This window comes from Pelophylax lessonae (assembly GCF_965119305.1).
Source record: "Pelophylax lessonae genome assembly, chromosome: 9".
NCBI classification, from domain to species: Eukaryota; Metazoa; Chordata; class Amphibia; order Anura; family Ranidae; genus Pelophylax; species Pelophylax lessonae.
The window spans coordinates 260,662,437-260,681,077 of record NC_138776.1 but is presented as its reverse complement, the minus strand read 5'-3'; the positions used below and the strand labels follow the sequence as shown (position 1 = coordinate 260,681,077).

Genomic DNA, 18,641 nt, shown 5'->3' with positions numbered 1-18,641 from the left:
TTTACAATAAAGTCTCCTCTTACCCGGTGATGTGAGGGGCGTCTGATTCTCCATCATGATGTCCTTGTAGAGATCCTTGTGTCCTAAATGAATATGTTATTACCTCCTCTGCTGCCAATTCCAACAACTTCTTCTCTTTTCTTCTCACACAATTCACCTCTTACCTGGAACTTACTGTTTTAACCTCCTACATCACTTCCTGTTCCTTAGTTGTATCTTTCCTGTCTGGCAATCACTTCCTGTCTGCACCTGACATCACTTCCTCCCCAGTTGTGTTATCACTTCCTGTGTCTGTACAATCACACACTTCCTATCTCTGTGTTCCACTCGGTATAATAGGAAAAGATCTCCATTTTTTTTTTCCTTTTAAATTTTTATTGGAATTTTAATTTATCAATATCAACAATAACATTTACAATTATTTGTTACTTCTGACTCATTGTTTGGTACATGTAACAACAGTTAGGAAAATGAAAAAAATTATGAAAATCACAGGAGTACAAGGTAACAGTTAAATGAGAAAAAAATACAATTAAAATCTATATATTTATATCTCTATATATATATATATATCTATATATAGATATATATACACACACACACACACACAGCATAACCAATCTGCCTACCCCTAATGGGAAGTATCTGTAAGCGGATTTGGTTACTGTGTACTAAGGTTTATGAGGGATGGGACATTGTAACCAATTGATCGTAACTATAATGGAGATTTTGACAGTAATATCATTAAAGGGGGCGTCTTGTCTATTTTCAGCATGTGAATATTATAAGATAACACAGCAATGGTCATAAAAATAATCACCAGATCCGGTAACCATCTGAAATAATTGCTGGTAAACGTACAGAAAAAATAAGTATTTTAATTACGGACTTGCCGCGTTTTGCCCATAATTTTTTTTTTTCCTCCCTTGCATTGTGTGTTCTCTAAGACTCTCATGTGTTCCCCTGTAATGAAGGAGAATTCTGTGAGTAGAAGGAATACGGCGTACATGTGGCTTGGTATGTATGACAGCTGTTATATCTAAGGGAAAATCCCAAAACATAATCTGTTGGGGTACCTGGTGGCTGAGGTTAGGAACTACTGATATAAAATGTTACTTGATTGACAGCTCTGATACCAAATCCAAGATGGCCGTGCCCAGCAGCAGTCTTGTATATCTGGTCTATAAAACAGAGTCTCTGGATAAACAGTTGGATAAATGGTTCTATATTTAGGATATATCTGGTCTATAAACCAGAAGCTCTGGATGGACAGTTGGATAAATAGCTCTTTATTTAGAATGTATCCTGTCTATAAACCAGAGGCTCTGGATGGACAGTTGGATAAATGGTTCTATATTTAGGATGTATCCAGTCTATAAACCAGAGGCTCTTGATGGAGAGAGTTAGATAAATGGCTCTATATTTAGAATGTTTTTTTTTTTAAAGCTCCCGTCCCCGTGTGCTTGCACACAGAAATAAAAGCATTAGTATGTTGCGCCCGCATCTGTAAACGGCATTCAAACCACACATATGAGGTATTGCCGCGAACGTTAAAAAAAACCGCTCCCTACTCAATGATAATTTGTAACATTTTATTTTTAGCATTAATACATATGCCTCAGGCTACTGCCCAGCTCTCTGTGTTTGCCAATCCCCTGCCTATTATCCCAGAAAATGACCATTACTGACATCAAAGATTCATCTTCAGGATTCAAAGTTCAGTAACATTCACTGAATCAAATACATGTACATTCCCCTCAATCCCATTTATAATTATGACAAAACAAAAGAATAAAAAACAAACTGAAATTGATGCACAAATGTATAAAACACACACATTAATTTCATGAATACATTTATTTTAACAATGTTTATAAACGGTTACCAATATACGCAGAGCTCATTTATTTATTCATTCATGTCCTTTCATAGTATACTTATATTTGACATCACTGTCAATTATTTTGGTATATTTACTTTATTTTGTGGATAATACATCTTCTCATTTTTATCAACTAATATTGGATGTCCTCTTTTCATCGGGGATTCCGCCACGTGTTTCCTGAAGGTGTTCAGTACATGGAGACCAGATCAGAGTGATTAGCTTGACCAACCATGCTGGAGAATTCTATCACCGGAATTTACCCCCATTTATCACCGGAATATGCAGCTCTTATCAGATCCAGGCTCTTCTGAAGTTTTACATTGAAATGTAGAAAAGTCCTCAGTGTGGCCCCTTGGTAGGGACATTCCTTTATATTCGGTGTCTACATCCTCACCACACATTGTTCCCTCAGCATTGTCCACATCACTAAACACTCTCTGCACCCCTGTGTTGTATCTCTTTTCTCATAGTCTGTTTTACATCCTTGGGAGTTCCTCCCATCCACACTGTGAGAGGAAGAACTGATGACATTTGTTACTGCTGGGGCCATTGAGACACACTGGAGCTGGATACATACGGGAAGGACACTAGAGGGGGGTCTGGCTGCTAACATGTGGATGTGTTCCTCAAACAGTGAGGAACCTGCATGCTAGCCTGTTAAGACTTCCTTTGTGATTTGCTGCAGTAACAGAGGAAGCAGGAGACTGGACACAGAGGGAAGAACTGGAAGCTGGAGCATCATCCACACTACATTCTCCGACAGCTCTCTTCCACCATCCACACTACATTCTCCGACAGCTCTCCTCCAACATCCACACTACATTCTCCGACAGCTCTCTTCCACCATCCACACTACATTCTCCGACAGCTCTCTTCCACCATCCACACTACATTCTCCAACAGATCTCCCCCCACCATTCACACTACATTCTCCGACTGCTCTCCTTCACCACCCACACTACATTCTCCGACAGCTCTCCTCCACCACCCACACTACATTCTCCGACTGCTCTCCTCCACCACCCACACTACATTCTCCGACAGCTCTCCTCCACCACCCACACTACATTCTCCGACTGCTCTCTTCCACCATCCACACTACATTCTCCGACAGCTCTCCTCCCACCATCCACACTACATTCTCCGACATCTATCCTCCACCATCCACACTACATTCTCCGACAGCTCTCTTCCACCATCCACACTACATTCTCCAACAGATCTCCCCCCACCATTCACACTACATTCTCCTACTGCTCTCTTCCACCATCCACACTACATTCTCCGACAGCTCTCCTCCACCATCCACACTACATTCTCCGACAGCTCTCCTCCACCATCCACACTACATTCTCCGACAGCTCTCCTCCACCATCCACACTACATTCTCCGACAGCTCTCCCCCCACCATCCACACTACATTCTCCGACAGCTCTCCTCCACCATCCACACTACATTCTCCGACAGCTCTCCTCCCACCATCCACACTACATTCTCCGACAGCTCTCCCCCCACCATCCACACTACATTCTCCGACAGCTCTCCTCCACCATCCACACTACATTCTACGACAGCTCTCCTCCACCATCCACACTACATTCTCTGACAGCTCTCCTCCAACATCCACACTATATTCTCTGACATCTCTCCTCCACCATCTACACTACATTCTCCGACAGCTCTCCTCCACCATCCACACTACATTCTACGACAGCTCTCCCAGTATTCACCCTACACAGATTTTTCTGGTGTTTTATAAGATTATCTTTCCTATGGAAAGGTTTCCCGCACTCTGAACATGAATATGGACGCTCACCTGTGTGAACTCTATGATGTTTAACAAGGTCTCCTTTACGAGTGAAACATTTTCCGCATTCTGAACATGAATAAGGACGCTCACCTTTGTGAATTCTCTGATGTTGAACAAGGTTTCCTTTAAAAATAAAAGATTTTCCACACTCTGAACATGAATAGGGATGCTCACCTGTGTGAATTCTCTGATGTTCAACAAGGTCTCCTTTCTGAGTGAAAGATTTTCCGCACTCTGAACATGAATAAGGACGCTCACCCGTGTGAATTCTATGATGTTTAACAAGGTCTCCTTTATGAGTGAAAGATTTCCCACACTGTGAACATGAGTAAGGACGTTCACCTGTGTGAATTCTCTGATGTTCAACAAGGTATCTTTTATGATTGAAAGATTTCCCGCACTCAGAACATGAAAAAGGACGCTCACCCGAGTGAATTCTCTGATGGGTAACAAGATGATCATTCCTGAGGAAAGATTTCCCGCACTCTGAACATGAATAAGGACGCTCACCTGTGTGAATTCTCTGATGTTTAACAAGGTCTCCTTTATGAGTAAAAGATTTCCCGCACTCTGAACATGAATAAGGACGCTCATCTGTGTGAATTCTCTGATGTTTAACAAGGTCTCCCTTATGAGTGAAAGATTTCCCACACTGTGAACATGAATAAGGATGCTCACCCTTGTGAATTCTCTCATGTTCATCAAGGTATCTTTTATGAGTAAAAGATTTCCCGCACTCTGAACATGAAAAAGGACGCTCACCGGTGTGTATTCTCTGATGGGCAACAAGATGATCATTTCTGAGGAAAGCTTTCCCGCACTCTGAACACGAATAAGGACGCTCACCCATGTGACATCTTTGGTGATGAACAAGGTTTCTTTTCCGAGTAAAAGATTTCCCGCACTCTAAACATAAGAATAGATTCTCACCTTTGTGAACCCCTTCACGAGGTAAGGAAGTTTTCATGGGATTAGAAAGATCTGTTGGTCTATCTTCAGTGTGAGATCCTAAATAGATATTTGCAATCATAGTATGTGATTGGTGAGAAGATTCCCCCTGATCAGAGGGATCCATTGATGTCTCTGGACAGGAAGGTCTGTGATGGATATTTTGTGTATTTGGATTTCCTCCTGGAGGATCCTGTGTGATGACATTATCTTCTGACTTACAATCAGCAGATAATAGAAGATGTCTCTCCGAGGAATTCCTGGCATAACATCCATCTGATAGAAAGAAGTAAAAAAAAAAAAAAAAAAATGTAAGTTAGTCACAAATAACTGGAGTTTTAACTTCTCCTCCCAGTCAGTGGAATAAGTGGAAATACTGAGCTCCGTGCTCCATGAAATTGAATAAATAGAAAAAATATGCAATCGTGTGAAACGGAAAAATTGGATTTTTGACTTTCTGTAAAATCAATTTCTCTTTTCTTGATATAAAACAAAAAAATCAATTTCTCTGCATTCATTGATGGACACAGCTCCTAAGAATTCTTAACTATTGGGATACACTGCCTCCTACAGGAGTAGGACACTGGGCAGAAAAAAGAACTTGACCATGCCTATGGGCAGTCCCAGGTGGTATACTCCCCCTCTCGGCTATGGGTTTTCAGTTTTGCGGGCAGAAAAAAGAACTTGACCATGCCTATGGGCAGTCCCAGGTGGTATACTCCCCCTCTCTGCTATAGGTCCTCAATTTTGTGGGCAGAAAAAAGAACCTGACCATGCCTATGGGCAGTCCCAGGTGATATACTCCCCCTGCTATAGGTCCTCAGTTTTGTGGGCAGAAAAAAGGACTACGCCTATAGACAGTCCTAGGTGGTATACTCCCTCTTTCTACTATAGGTCCTCAGTATTGTGGGCAGAAAAAAAGAACTTGACCACGCCTATGGGCAGTCCCAGGTGGTATACTCCCCCGGCTATAGGTCCTCACTTTTGTGGGCAGAAAAAAGGACTACGCCTATAGGCAGTCCCAGGTGGTATACTCCCCCTCTCTGCTATAGGTCCTCAGTTTTGTTATAAGCAGTGTCAGAAGTATTACAACTCCACAGAGGGGTGGGTGCTGCGTCCGTCAATGAATGCAGAGAAATGGATTTTAGGGTAAGTCAAAAATCCCATTTTCTCTTTCGTTCATTGATGGACACAGCTCCTTAGGAATCTTGACCGTTGGGACATCCCAAGGCAGTGCCAAACATGAGGGGTGGGACAACAAAAAAAATCCTAAGGCTAAACGGTGGCCAACCAGGTAACAGGAGCTCAATAAAAAACTACTAGAGCCCAACCTGAACAGTACACCCCCAAAGAGGGAATAGACCCTCTATACAGCAGCCTGCAAAACCTTGCAGCCAAAAGGAAGCATCCGCAGATGCCAACACGTCCACTTGTTAGAAATTAGTGAAAGTGTGCACCGATGACCAAGTGGCCGCCTTGCAATTCTGCGCCACTTACATCTGATGACGGAAGGCCCAAGAAGAACTAAGCGCCTGAGTAGAGTGCGCCGTGACAGGGAAAGGAGGAACCTGACCCCTGATCGAATAGGCCGTCTGTCCGATCCATCTGGAAATGGTTGCAGAACCCTTTTTTTGGCCCATCTGTGAGCACAATGAGTCTGACTTCTGAAAAGACTCCGTAGCTGCCAGGTACACCCAAATCGCCCGAACCACATCCAGGGCGTGCAACGCAATTTCCTGAAGATGTTTGGGCCCGGGACAAAGGGAAGCGAACACAACGTCTTCATTCAAATGGAAATCATCTCATCTTTGTGGACCACCAAGTAAGGAATACGACAAAATATTGCCGCCAGTTCCGACACCCTGCATGCAGAGATGATGGCCACCAAAAAGGCCACCTGCTGGGACAGGGTAAGCAGGGGAATCTCCCAAATATTTTCAAAAGGAGGCTTCTGGAGAACTGAAAGCACCAAGTTCAGATCCCAGGGCGGTAAAGGAGACCGCACCGGTGGAGTCAGATGTCGAACTCCATGAATAAAAAAGGTACACACCAGGGAGTGCATGGCCAGGGGTCGTTGAAAGAAGACCGCCAAGGCTGACACCTGGCCCTTGACGGTACTCAAGGCCAATTTCTGCTCAACCCCCCATTGAAGGAAGGTCAAGACCGGAGCCACCGAAAAAGAGCGAGGGTGAACACCAAATCGACTCATACCACAAAATGCACGCATTATATGTACGACGGTGGATGTTCCTAGAGGTAGACTTCCTAGCCTTCAGCAGTGTCAGAAATTGAATCACTGACCCAGGTAAACATCTATCCTTCAGCACCTTGTTTTCAACAGCAAAGCCGTCAAAGCCAGCGACTGTAAAGCAGGATTGAAGACTGACCCGTGGGACAGGGGATCCTCCCTGAGAGGCAGTCTGCAAAGGATGTCGGTGACCAGCTGCACCAGGTAAGCGTACCAAGACCGGCGAGGCCAGTTCAGGGCCACTAGAATGACCGGAATCACTTCTGCCTGGAGAGGAGGCAAAGCTTGGATCAGATGATATTGGCCCCACAGGGCCACCAGAGCGTCTGTGGCGCCAACCAGAGGATCCAGTGACTTTGCCACAAACCTCAGAACTTTTCTGTCAAGTCCAGATGCCAACAGATCCACTTAGGGGGTGTCCCACCAGAGACATATCTGATAAAACATGTCCAGGTGAAGGGACCACCCCCCGTGGTCCAACACCTGGAGGAAAGCTGTGACTCAGGCCGAGACCTGGTCGTTGCGACCTCGTGAGGTGTTTAACTCGCAGGTCAGCCCCCCGTCCAGTGGGGCTATGTCACGGCTGACCTAGCACAGAGCTGTGGTTTGCGCACGCTGGTTGGCCAGACTTGGGTGAACACTGGATCTAGATTATCATGCCCATTGCCCTGTCCGGCAGTTGATTGTAGATCTTGCAGGAAAAAAAGAAAAAAAGCAATTTAAAAAGAAAACATTTCCAGGATCAGAGATCCCAGTAGGGAACTAGATCCTTACCCCTGACTAGGCAGAAAAAAAACTGAGGACCTATAGCAGAGGGGGAGTATACCACCTGGGACTGCCCATAGGCGTAGTCAAGTTATTCTTTCTGCTTAGTGTCCTACTCCTGTAGGGGGCAGTATAACCCAATGGTCAAGAATCTTAAGGAGCTGTGTCCATCAATGAACAGAACAGAAATACAATCAGCATGTGTCCAGTGAAAATTTACACGTGCAGATCAATACTCTAGATGTGTTAACTCCAGTGCACCACCACTAACAGACAAGAGCCTCTTACTAGAATGACATGACCTCTACCAACTGAAGTCATACACACTTACAGGTACTGAAAATGTCTAAAACATGGCGATGGCCAGCTTGCACGGATCACAAGCCAGCACAAGGCAAAGGTGGGAACCACTACACTTACTTCAGGAGGCCTTGCATACTGTGGTTACAGAAATCCAAGTTTGAGACCGCACTCAGGGTATTATGATGAAATCAAAGGTATCTTTATTCCTCACAAATAAAGTAGACAGACAGTGTACAGAACAGACGTGTCCGGTTGACGCGTTTCACGACGCTGTAGGTCGCTTACTCATATGAGTAAGCGACCTACAGCATCGTGAAACGCGTCAACCGGACACGTCTGTTCTGTACACTGTCTACTTTATTTGTGAGGAATAAAGATACCTTTGATTTCATCATAATACCCTGAGTGCGGTCTCAAACTTGGATTTCTTCTACTCTTGGATGACGGATCTGACCTGCACCGGGTTTGGAACACACACCTGAGCGGCTCTTTTCCTGTTTTCTCATACTGTGGTTACAGGCATGGTCTGTAGGAGGGTTATGTTAGGGTCCTAACATAGTGGCCCAGCCACGTATCAAGCTACCCTTACCTACAGAACCTCTTTCACTGGCCACCACCATTCTCTCTGTCCTGAACTAGCTGCTCCTCATCACTCCATGACATCAAGACTTAGCTGAATTGTACATTTTGTTCCCCAGTTCTCCCTAATATGCTGTAAAGCACCTTCTCTTTCAAAGCAACACAGATGATTAATCTTAACCAATAAGTTCTTTACCGAATAAAGTTATATTTACAGTTCTGTACAGGTTCCATAGAAGTACATTTGTGCAATATAAGGAATCACTGATGCATTTCTACTCTCTATTTTTCTAATAACTCTGTACCGGGTTGGCTGAGTGGCGCTCTCCATACTTTTTTTATAGCTTAGTTGCATCCCAGTAAATAGCATCAAAAATACAAACCTTGGAACCCATTGCAGGGGTCCCCCTAAGGGGAAACTCCACCATACAGTTCAGTTCACATCTTTACAGCGTCCTCACTGATCACCTCCCATACATGGACAGACCATGAGGTCCGGTCTCCTTCTACATATATCACTACAGAAGCAGGAAGTGACACAAGGAGGGGAAAGGCACACCACAGCACCAAGTGTTAACTGTTGTCCACTACAATCCTTATACTCAGATGTAAAATGAGACTGTGACCGGTTTCTTCCATAGTGTCTGCTACTTACCTGTGTCGATAAGTAGAGACATTTCTTCCTGTTCACTTTTCATAGTCATCCCAACCTCCTCTGTGGGCGGCTGATCACCCCCCACATACATCTCTACTTCTTCCTCTTTAATCTCAACTTTTATAGTAATCCGTTCTTCACTCTAAACCCCAAAATAATAGAAAAAAAATATTTAAGGCAACTCAAGGCAGATATAACAGACACAGATGACACGTCATTCAGTATGCACCCTCCATTGGAAGAACACAAGAGGAAAGAGGACCGACGAGGGCATGTGACTGAGCTTAAGACCCACAGAGGAACGTAATGTGTATTAAATAAAAATGGGGTGGGGGTGAAAAATGTAGGGCACTCAAAAGAGCTAGAAACAGGGATTGGGGAAAGTGGGGACTAAGGCAGCACTTTAGATGTAGAAGCAAGCTTTAAAACAAAATACTACATATAGATGTCATTGTATAGCTTAGAATACATATTTAGATCTACATGCCCAGTCCCACCTACCTGATCATAGTGGTGTGATCCATCTGTATGAAATCCCAGGAATACAGAGGATGGGGAAATTTCTAGTTCCAGTTGCTCAGTCTGACCTACTTGATGATGGTGGGGGATGGTGTGATCTTTCTGTGTGGAATCCCGGGAATACAGAGGATGGGGAAATTTCTAGTTCTAGTTGCTCAGTCTGACCTACCTGATGATGGTGAGGGATGGTGTGATCCTCCTGTGTGGAATCCCGGTAATACAGAGGACCATCCTCCTCCATAGACTGTTGATCCCCAAACAACTCTTCATTTTCCACTTTAACCTCAACTTTAATGTCTTTCAATTCTTCACTCTAAACCCCAAATATGATAAAATGTATTTGTAAAAGGAAACAAGAAACGACATAGAAGTTTATTATCCCAAAGTGTGGAATTCTACAACGTATTTGAGTTCTAGTTGCTCAGTTCCACCTACCGGATGGTGAGGGATGGTGTGTTCTTCTAGCGTGGAATCCCGGGAATACAGAGGACGGGGACATCTCTCTGGTGGGTTCCCATTACTGGATCCATCTGTAGGAAACACACACACTGACTGAATACATTGTTTCTATGTGTTTATCAGATGATGGGGGATCTAGGTGGACCCTCTGTACTGCTCTCTCCTTTACAATAAAGTCTCCTCTTACCCGGTGATGTGAGGGGTGGCTGATTCTCCATTATGATGTCCTTGTAGAGATCCTTGTGTCCTAAATGAATATGTTATTACCGCCTCTGCTGCCAATTCCAACAACTTCTTCTCTTTTCTTCTCACACAATTCACCTCTCACCTGGAACTTACTGTTTTAACCTCCTACATCACTTCCTGTTCCTTATTTGTATAATTTCCGGTCTGGCAATCACTTCCTGTCTGCACCTGACATCACTTCCTGTCTCTGTACAAACAAATACATCCTATCTCTGTGTTCCACTCGGTATAATAGGAAAAGATCTCCATTTTTTTTTTCTTTTTTTTTTTTTTTTTTTTTAATTTTTATTGGAATTTTAATTTAACAATTTCAACAATAACATTTACAATTATTTGTTACTTCTGACTCATTGCTTGGTACATGTAACAACAGTTAGGAAAATGAAGAAAATTATGAAAATCACAGGAGTACAAGGTAACAGTTAAATGACAAAAAAATACACTTAAAATCTTTATATATATATATATATATATATATATATATATATATATACAGTGGGTACGGAAAGTATTCAGACTACCTTAAATTTTTCACTCTTTGTTATATTGCAGCCATTTGCTAAAATCATTTAAGTTCATTCTTCTTCCTCATGAATGTACACATAGCACCCCATACTGACAGAAAAACACAGAATTGTTGACATTGTTGCAGATTTATTAAAAAAGAAAAACTGAAATATCACATGGTCCTAAGTATTCAGACCCTTTGCTGTGACACTCATATATTTAACTCCGGTGCTTTCCATTTCTTCTGATCATCCTTGAGATGGTTCTACACCTTCATTTGAGTCCAGCTGTGTTTGATTATACTGATTGGACTTGATTAGGAAAGCCACACACCTGTCTATATAAGACCTTCCAGATCACAATGCATGTCAGAGCAAATGAGAATCATGAGGTCAAAGGAACTGCCTGAAGAGCTCAGAGACAGAATTGTGGCAAGGCACAGATCTGGCCAAGGTTACAAAAAGATTTCTGCTGCACTTAAGATTCCTAAGAGCACAGTGGCCTCATAATCCTCAAATGGAAGACGTTTGGGATGACCAGAACCCTTCCTAGAGCTGGCCGTCCGGCCAAACTGAGCTATCGGGGGAGAAGAGCCTTGGTGAGAGAGGTAAAGAAGAACCCAAAGATCACTGTGGCTGAGCTCCAGAGATGCAGTCAGGAGATGGGAGAAAGTTGTAGAAAGTCAACCATCACTGCAGCCCTCCACCAGTCGGGGCTTTATGGCAGAGTGGCCCGACGGAAGCCTCTCCTCAGTGTAAGACACATGAAAGCCCGCATGGAGTTTGCTAAAAAACACCTGAAGGACTCCAAGATGGTGAGAAATAAGATTCTCTGGTCTGATGAGACCAAAATAGAACTTTTTGGCCTTAATTCTAAGCGGTATGTGTGGAGAAAACCAGGCACTGCTCATCACCTGTCCAATACAGTGCCAACAGTGAAGCATGGTGGTGGCAGCATCATGCTGTGGGGGTGTTTTTCAGCTGCAGGGACAGGACGACTGGTTGCAATCGAGGGAAAGATGAATGCGGCCAAGTACAGGGATATCCTGGACAAAAACCTTCTCCAGAGTGCTCTGGACCTCAGACTGGGCCGAAGGTTTACCTTCCAACAAGACAACGACCCTAAGCACACAGCTAAAATAACGAAGGAGTGGCTTCACAATAACTCCGTGACTGTTCTTGAATGGCCCAGCCAGAGCCCTGACTTAAACCCAATTGAGCATCTCTGGAGAGACCTAAAAATGGCTGTCCACCAACGTTTACCATCCAACCTGACAGAACTGGAGAGGATCTGCAAGGAGGAATGGCAGAGGATCCCCAAATCCAGGTGTGAAAGACTTGTTGCATCTTTCCCAAAAAGACTCCTGGCTGTATTAGATCAAAAGGGGGCTTCTACTAAATACTGAGCAAAGGGTCTGAATACTTAGGACCATGTGATATTTCAGTTTTTCTTTTTTAATAAATCTGCAACAATGTCAACAATTCTGTGTTTTTCTGTCAGTATGGGGTGCTATGTGTACATTCATGAGGAAGAAGAATGAACCTAAATGATTTTAGCAAATGGCTGCAATATAACAAAGAGTGAAAAATTTAAGGGGGTCTGAATACTTTCCGGACCCACTGTATATATATATATATAAAAACCATAGCACACACAATCCGCCTACCCCTAATGGAAACTATCTGTAAGCGGATTTGGTTACCGTGTACTAATGTTTATTAGGGATGGGACATTATTACCAATTGATCGTAACTATAATGGAGATTTAGATTTTGACAGTAATGTCATTAAAGGGGGCGTCCTGTCCATTTTCAGCATGTGAATATTATAAGATAACACAGCAATGGTTATGAAAATAATCACCAGATCCTGTAACCATCTGAAATAATTGCTGATAAACGCACAGAAAAAATAAGTATTTTAATTGCTGACTTGCCGTGTTTTGCCCTTACATGATATTTTTTTTCCTCCCTTGCATTGTGTGTTCTGTAATGCCCCATACACACGTGCAGATTATCTGCAGACTTTTGTCTGCAGACTTACCAAAACCATATAATATGAGGTCAAACCTAAACACTTTCAATTTGTATGCAATCCGGCAGGCCCTTGCACTACATAGAAAAGGTAAGTCTGCAGACAAAAGTCTGCAGATAATCTGCACGTGTGTATGGGGCATAAGACTCTCATGTGTTCCCCTGTAATGAAGGAGAATTCTGTGAGTAGAAGGAATACGGCATACATGTGGCTTGGTATGTATGACAATTGTTATATCTAAGGGAAAATCCCCAAAACATAGTCTGTTGGGGTACCTGGTGGCTGAGGTTAGGAACTACTGATATAAAATGTTACTTGATTGACAGCTCTGATACCACATCCAAGAAGGCCGTGCCCAGCAGCAGTCTTGTATATCTGGTCTATAAACCAGAGTCTCTGGATAAACAGTTGGATAAATGGTTCTATATTTAGGATATATCTGGTCTATAAACCAGAGGCTCTGGATGGACAGTTGGATAAGTGGTTCTATATTTAGGATGTATCTGGTCTATAAACCAGAGGCTCTGGATGGACAGTTGGATAAATGGTTCTTTATTTAGGATGTATCTGGTCTATAAACCAGAGGCTCTGGATGGACAGTTGGATAAATGGTTCTATTGTTAGGATGTATCCGGTCCATAAACCAGAGGCTCTGGATAAACAGTTGGATAAATGGTTCTATATTTAGGATGTATCCGATCTATAAACCAGAGGCTCTGGATGAACAGTTGGATAAATGGTTCTATATTCAGGATGTATCTGCTCTATAAACCAGAGGCTCTGGATGGACAGTTGGATAAATGGTTCTATATTTAGGATGCATCTGGTCTATAAACCAGAGTCTCTGGATGGACAGTTGGATAAATGGTTCTATATTTAGGATGTATCTGCTCTATAAACCAGAGGCTCTTGATGGACAGTTGGATAAATGGCTCTATATTTAGGATGTATCTGCTCTATAAACCAGAGGCTCTGGATGGACAGTTGGATAAATGGTTCTATATTTAGGATGTATCCAGTCTATAAACCAGAGGCTCTGGATGGACAGTTGGATAAATGGTTCTATATTTAGGATGTATCTGGTCTATAAACCAGAGGCTCTGGATGGACGGTTGGATAAATGGTTCTATATTTAGGATGTATCCGGTCTATAAACCAGAGGTTCTGCATGGACAGTTGGACAAATGGCTCTATATTTAGGATGTATCCGGTCTATAAACTAGAGGCTCTGGATGGACAGTTGGATAATTGGCTCTATATCTTAATATCAAGATTAAATCTGCATGGTCTCTCCCACTTACATTGCCTCTTGGCTAAAAAGGAGTACATACTGACCAATGAATCAATTCTGTTTTTCTTGTTTGTGACTCTGGAAAATTACACTTTAATTTAGTTACATATTACACTAGCCAAGTCTCTCCATCTCCCTTTGTTGCCTAGGAACAACACTTACATGGTGTGCAGAGAGTCCATGACATATTTCTGGCTCTTGACTCCGACATAATAAACAAATTTTTATTGGACGGTTGGATAAATGGTTCTATATTTAGGATGTATCCGGTCTATAAACCAGAGGCTCTGGATGGACAGTTGGATAAATGGCTCTATATTTAGGATGAATCTGGTCTATGAACCAGAGGCTCTGGATGGACAGTTGTAAAATTGATTCTATATTTTGACCTCTTCAGTCTCTGAACCAGGACACTACTTTATTCCCAGTTCTGAAATGCCCACTCAGTCACTCCAAAATTGAGGGCTGTTTTTTCAGGCTAAATATCTGTGATGGAAATCTGAAATTTTTCTATCTTCACTCTCCTAATAAACACATTTTTTGTTTTATTTCAAAGTGCACTATGCTTGCTCTCTCCCTTAGAAATTATACAAAAGGCTTAAAATTTCCATTTATAGGAAAAAAATAACTTTTTTTTTTAACATATCTGTCTGCTGTCTGCCTCTGAAATAGCAGAATATCAAAACGACTGCTGCAAATTTGTAATATGTTTCAGTCTTCAGTCTTAATATCAAAATTTAAGGCCCGTACACACGCACCGATTGTTGGCCGTAAATTTTCGGCCAACGTCCGATCGGCCGATTGTTAGTATGATGCTTCCGACAACCGACTGCGACTTTTCGGCTGAACAAAATCTGGTGTGCAGGCTATAACATTTTTGTTGGCCACAACAGAACGCCTGATTGTTCGTCAGTCAGTACAGATTTCGGCCAACAAAAATGTGATGATCAAGACTGGGCATGCTCAGTGAAGAAAAAACACACGAAAAGTAGACCAGAACATGACATCACTTCTGCAGTTGGTTGTTGTTGGCCGAGAAAATTCGTGTGCAGTCTAGAGCACATTTCAACCAACACAACAACACTGGACAAAAGACGGCCAATCGGTCGGCCAACAATCGGTGCGTGTGTACGGGGCTTAAATCTGCATGGTCTCTCCCACTTACATTGTAGTTCCGGTACAGCGCCACTTAAATCAGAAATTCTAAATATAAAGGAAATAGACCAGAGTCCATAAACTCCATCTGAGGAAAATAATTCAGGTGTAGAAAGATATGCTCATATGTTCCAACACCAATCGTGCAAAAAAGCTCCTGACGGTCACCACGTGCAAAGAAATAAATGGTTGTCTCCTTACCAGAAACTTAGACCCCCTGTTAAGGAAGGTCCACCACGCATGAGGTGTAAATGATCACCAGGAACAAACTCACCAAATCTTCCTCCAATCCTCCACGGGATATCCGGGCAGGACCATGGGCTCGGTCAACTTCATATACCCCAGATGAAAACCATTGGTGTTCTTGCTCAGAGCCTCGTGCTGCTGTCAGTCTCAGCCAGTTAGGAGAGGTCCGGTCGAGCCCGTATGAGTGCCCCCATAGCAAGCAGAAGAGGGGGAGGAGCTAGGAGCGCCGTCCAGGGACCCTAGAAGAGGAGGTTCTTTTGCCTGCTACCCTGCCCTCCTTACGCTGGCTTGTCTGAACAGTGCAGGTGAGATGGTCAAGACATGCGCTTAACTACTCAGAAGTTCTGGGAAGACACTTACATTGCCTCTTGGCTAAAAAGGAGTACATACTGCCCAATGAATCAATTCTGTTTTTCTTGTTTATGACTCTGGAAAATTACACTTTAATTTAGTTACATATTACACTGGCCAAGTCTCTCCATCTTCCTTTGTTGCCTAGTAACAACACTTACAATGTGTGCAGAGAGTCCACGACATATTTCTGGCTCTTGACTCCGACATAATAAACTTTTTATTTATTTTTTTTGTTAGAATAACATACTGTATATTTCATAGTTACCAATTACAAGTGGTTGTATAAAGGGCAGTGCCGGGGTCAAGTCCAGGAGCAGGTAGTCATCTAAGCCAGGGTCGGGTCCAGAAGTGGGTAGTGTGCAAATGCCGGGTCAAGAGCCAGGAGAGTCTTCAGCCAAGTCATGTCATACACAGAGGAACACAGAGAACAGAAGACTGCTAGCATAGATGCACCTTGGAGCACAAACACAAAGGCAAGGATTGCAACCCAACAGGTGATAGATATAGTCAGGTGTGCAGCATCATTAATGTACAATGCCCAGGCAGCAGGAAGTGATGATGCAATCAGAGTCTATAAGAGGCAGCAGTCTGCACATGTCCAAGATGGCTGCCAACACGAGGGCAAGGTAAGTCCTTGACACTGTCTTTGAAATAACACTTCTTTTCTCATTTCAGGAACAAAAATGTAACAATCTTTCCCTTAGATTGCTGCCCAAGGCCCAGATCAATTTCCTTCCATACGCTGCAGCCACTGGGCCGTGTTTGGCTGTTGTTTCTGAAACATGGCAATGAAATATTTTAGGTTGGCAAAACAACTGCCTGATCTTCTGAATGTGGGTTGGTGTAATCTGAGCTGACAAATTTTGTGAAACTTTGTACAGAATATAGAGTGGTACCAAATATAGGATCACACGTGACTTCTCTTGCCACTCTTTGGCAATTTTCATAAAGTTGATTAATGTTATTGTTTTATAGTATGTAGTAGCTATATTGCCTCTGCTAATTCCAGCGCTTACCTATGGTCTGATATTACTAAAAAAACGTTTTCTGTCTTTTAAAAGAAACTACCTAAAAAAAACGTTTTTTTCTGGGATGGAAATCAACCATATTGGGTTGCTGCTGTATGTTATCCAATGAGAAATTAAAACGAAATTGTTCCATGCGTAATTTATTTGATAACACAATATGTTGTCACTGTCACATCTTGGCTGGGAGTCGATCTGGTGATCAGGTGTGTTCTGGGTCATCTCCCTGCTGCCTGGGCCACTGGGTGACTCCAATTCAGGGCAAGCTTCTCATTATTAGCTACCTATTGGTATGAGACTCTTGTTCCATGCAGTGGCCAGCTGTTGTCAGTTACCTGATCCTATGACCCATAAATACCCTCTTCCACTTCCTGCTGGCGCCTTAGTATAGGTTTTGCTTCCTCTGGTTATCGAACTCCGCTCGCTCTTGACCTCAGTTTGGATCACCCCTTTGGATTGTACCAACTCTGGTTTCACTCTTGACCTCTCTTAGGATCACCCCCTTGGTTTGTACTGACTCTGGTTAACGAACTCGGCTCGCTCTGGACCACTCTTCTGGACTTCGCTCCCTTAGGGTCTGGCTCCTGACCTACTAACCGTGAGTCATTTTCTTGTTTGTTGTTCCCTGAGTTTGCTTTGCTGGTTGTACTTTTACTTGAGGTGCCGAAATTTTTCGGGTGCAGGACCCTATCTGCTCCTCCACCTGATAGCGGGATAGCAAGACTACTGGTGAGGAAATCGGAGGAGCAGTTGGTGTCTCTGGCAGGCCTAATAGTCACTAAGCGTTATAATGTTCTATGAAACCACATATACCATTTTAAAGCATCCCCTAAGCATGTAGGTTAAATCATTTTTGTTTTTGTAATAGTGACCTTTAAGATGCCCGAAAAAAACTCTTCCTACTGAATGATAATTTGTAACATTTTATTTTTAGCACTAATACGTATGCCTCAGGCCACTGCCCATCTCTCTGTGTTTGCCAATCCCTTGCCTATTATCCTAGAAAATGACCATTACTGATATCAAAGATTCATCTTCAGGATTTTAAGTTCTGTAGCATTCGCTGATTTAAACACATGTACATTCAGCTCATCCCTACTTATATTTAAAAACAAAACAAAAGAATAAAACAAACTCAAATGGATGCACACATTTATAAAGTACACACATTCATTGCATTAATTCTTAACAATGTTTTAAAATGGCTACCAATATACACAGAGCTCATTTATTTATTCATTCATGTCCTTTCGTAGTACACTTACACATTTGACATCACTGTAAATTATTCTGATCTAGTTACTCTATTTTATGGATAATACATCTTCCCATTTTTATCAAAAAATATTGGGATGTCCTCTTTTTAATCAGGGATTCCGCCACGTGTTTCCTGAAAGTGTTCAGTACATAGAGACCAGATCTGAGATATTAAATCGACCTACAATGCTGGAGAATTTAATCACCGGTATATGCAACTCTTATCAGATCCAGACTCTTCTGTATCCTCTTATTTTTATTAAAAGATATTGGAATTTCCTTTGTTCTTTAGGGATTCCGTCACGTGTTTCCTGAAAGCATTCAGTACATGGAGTCCAGATTAGCTCGGCCGACA

General features: G+C 42.6%; 4 protein-coding genes across 4 annotated transcripts in view; all 4 read right to left on the bottom strand.

Moving 5' to 3' along the window:
* LOC309564419 (uncharacterized protein) overlaps positions 1 to 18,641 on the bottom strand; it is a gene marked incomplete at its 3' end in the record, with an annotated part of 909,898 nt that overhangs the window by 734,568 nt on the left and 156,689 nt on the right.
* LOC309563475 (uncharacterized protein) overlaps positions 1 to 18,641 on the bottom strand; it is a gene marked incomplete at its 3' end in the record, with an annotated part of 76,094 nt that overhangs the window by 9,897 nt on the left and 47,556 nt on the right. The gene's annotated exons all lie outside the window — the stretch shown is intronic.
* The window catches only part of LOC309562617 (uncharacterized protein), a 150,734-nt gene that overhangs the window by 98,951 nt on the left and 33,142 nt on the right, over positions 1 to 18,641 (bottom strand). The window lies entirely within an intron of this gene.
* The window catches only part of LOC309562790 (uncharacterized protein), an 86,574-nt gene that overhangs the window by 63,084 nt on the left and 4,849 nt on the right, over positions 1 to 18,641 (bottom strand). The gene's annotated exons all lie outside the window — the stretch shown is intronic.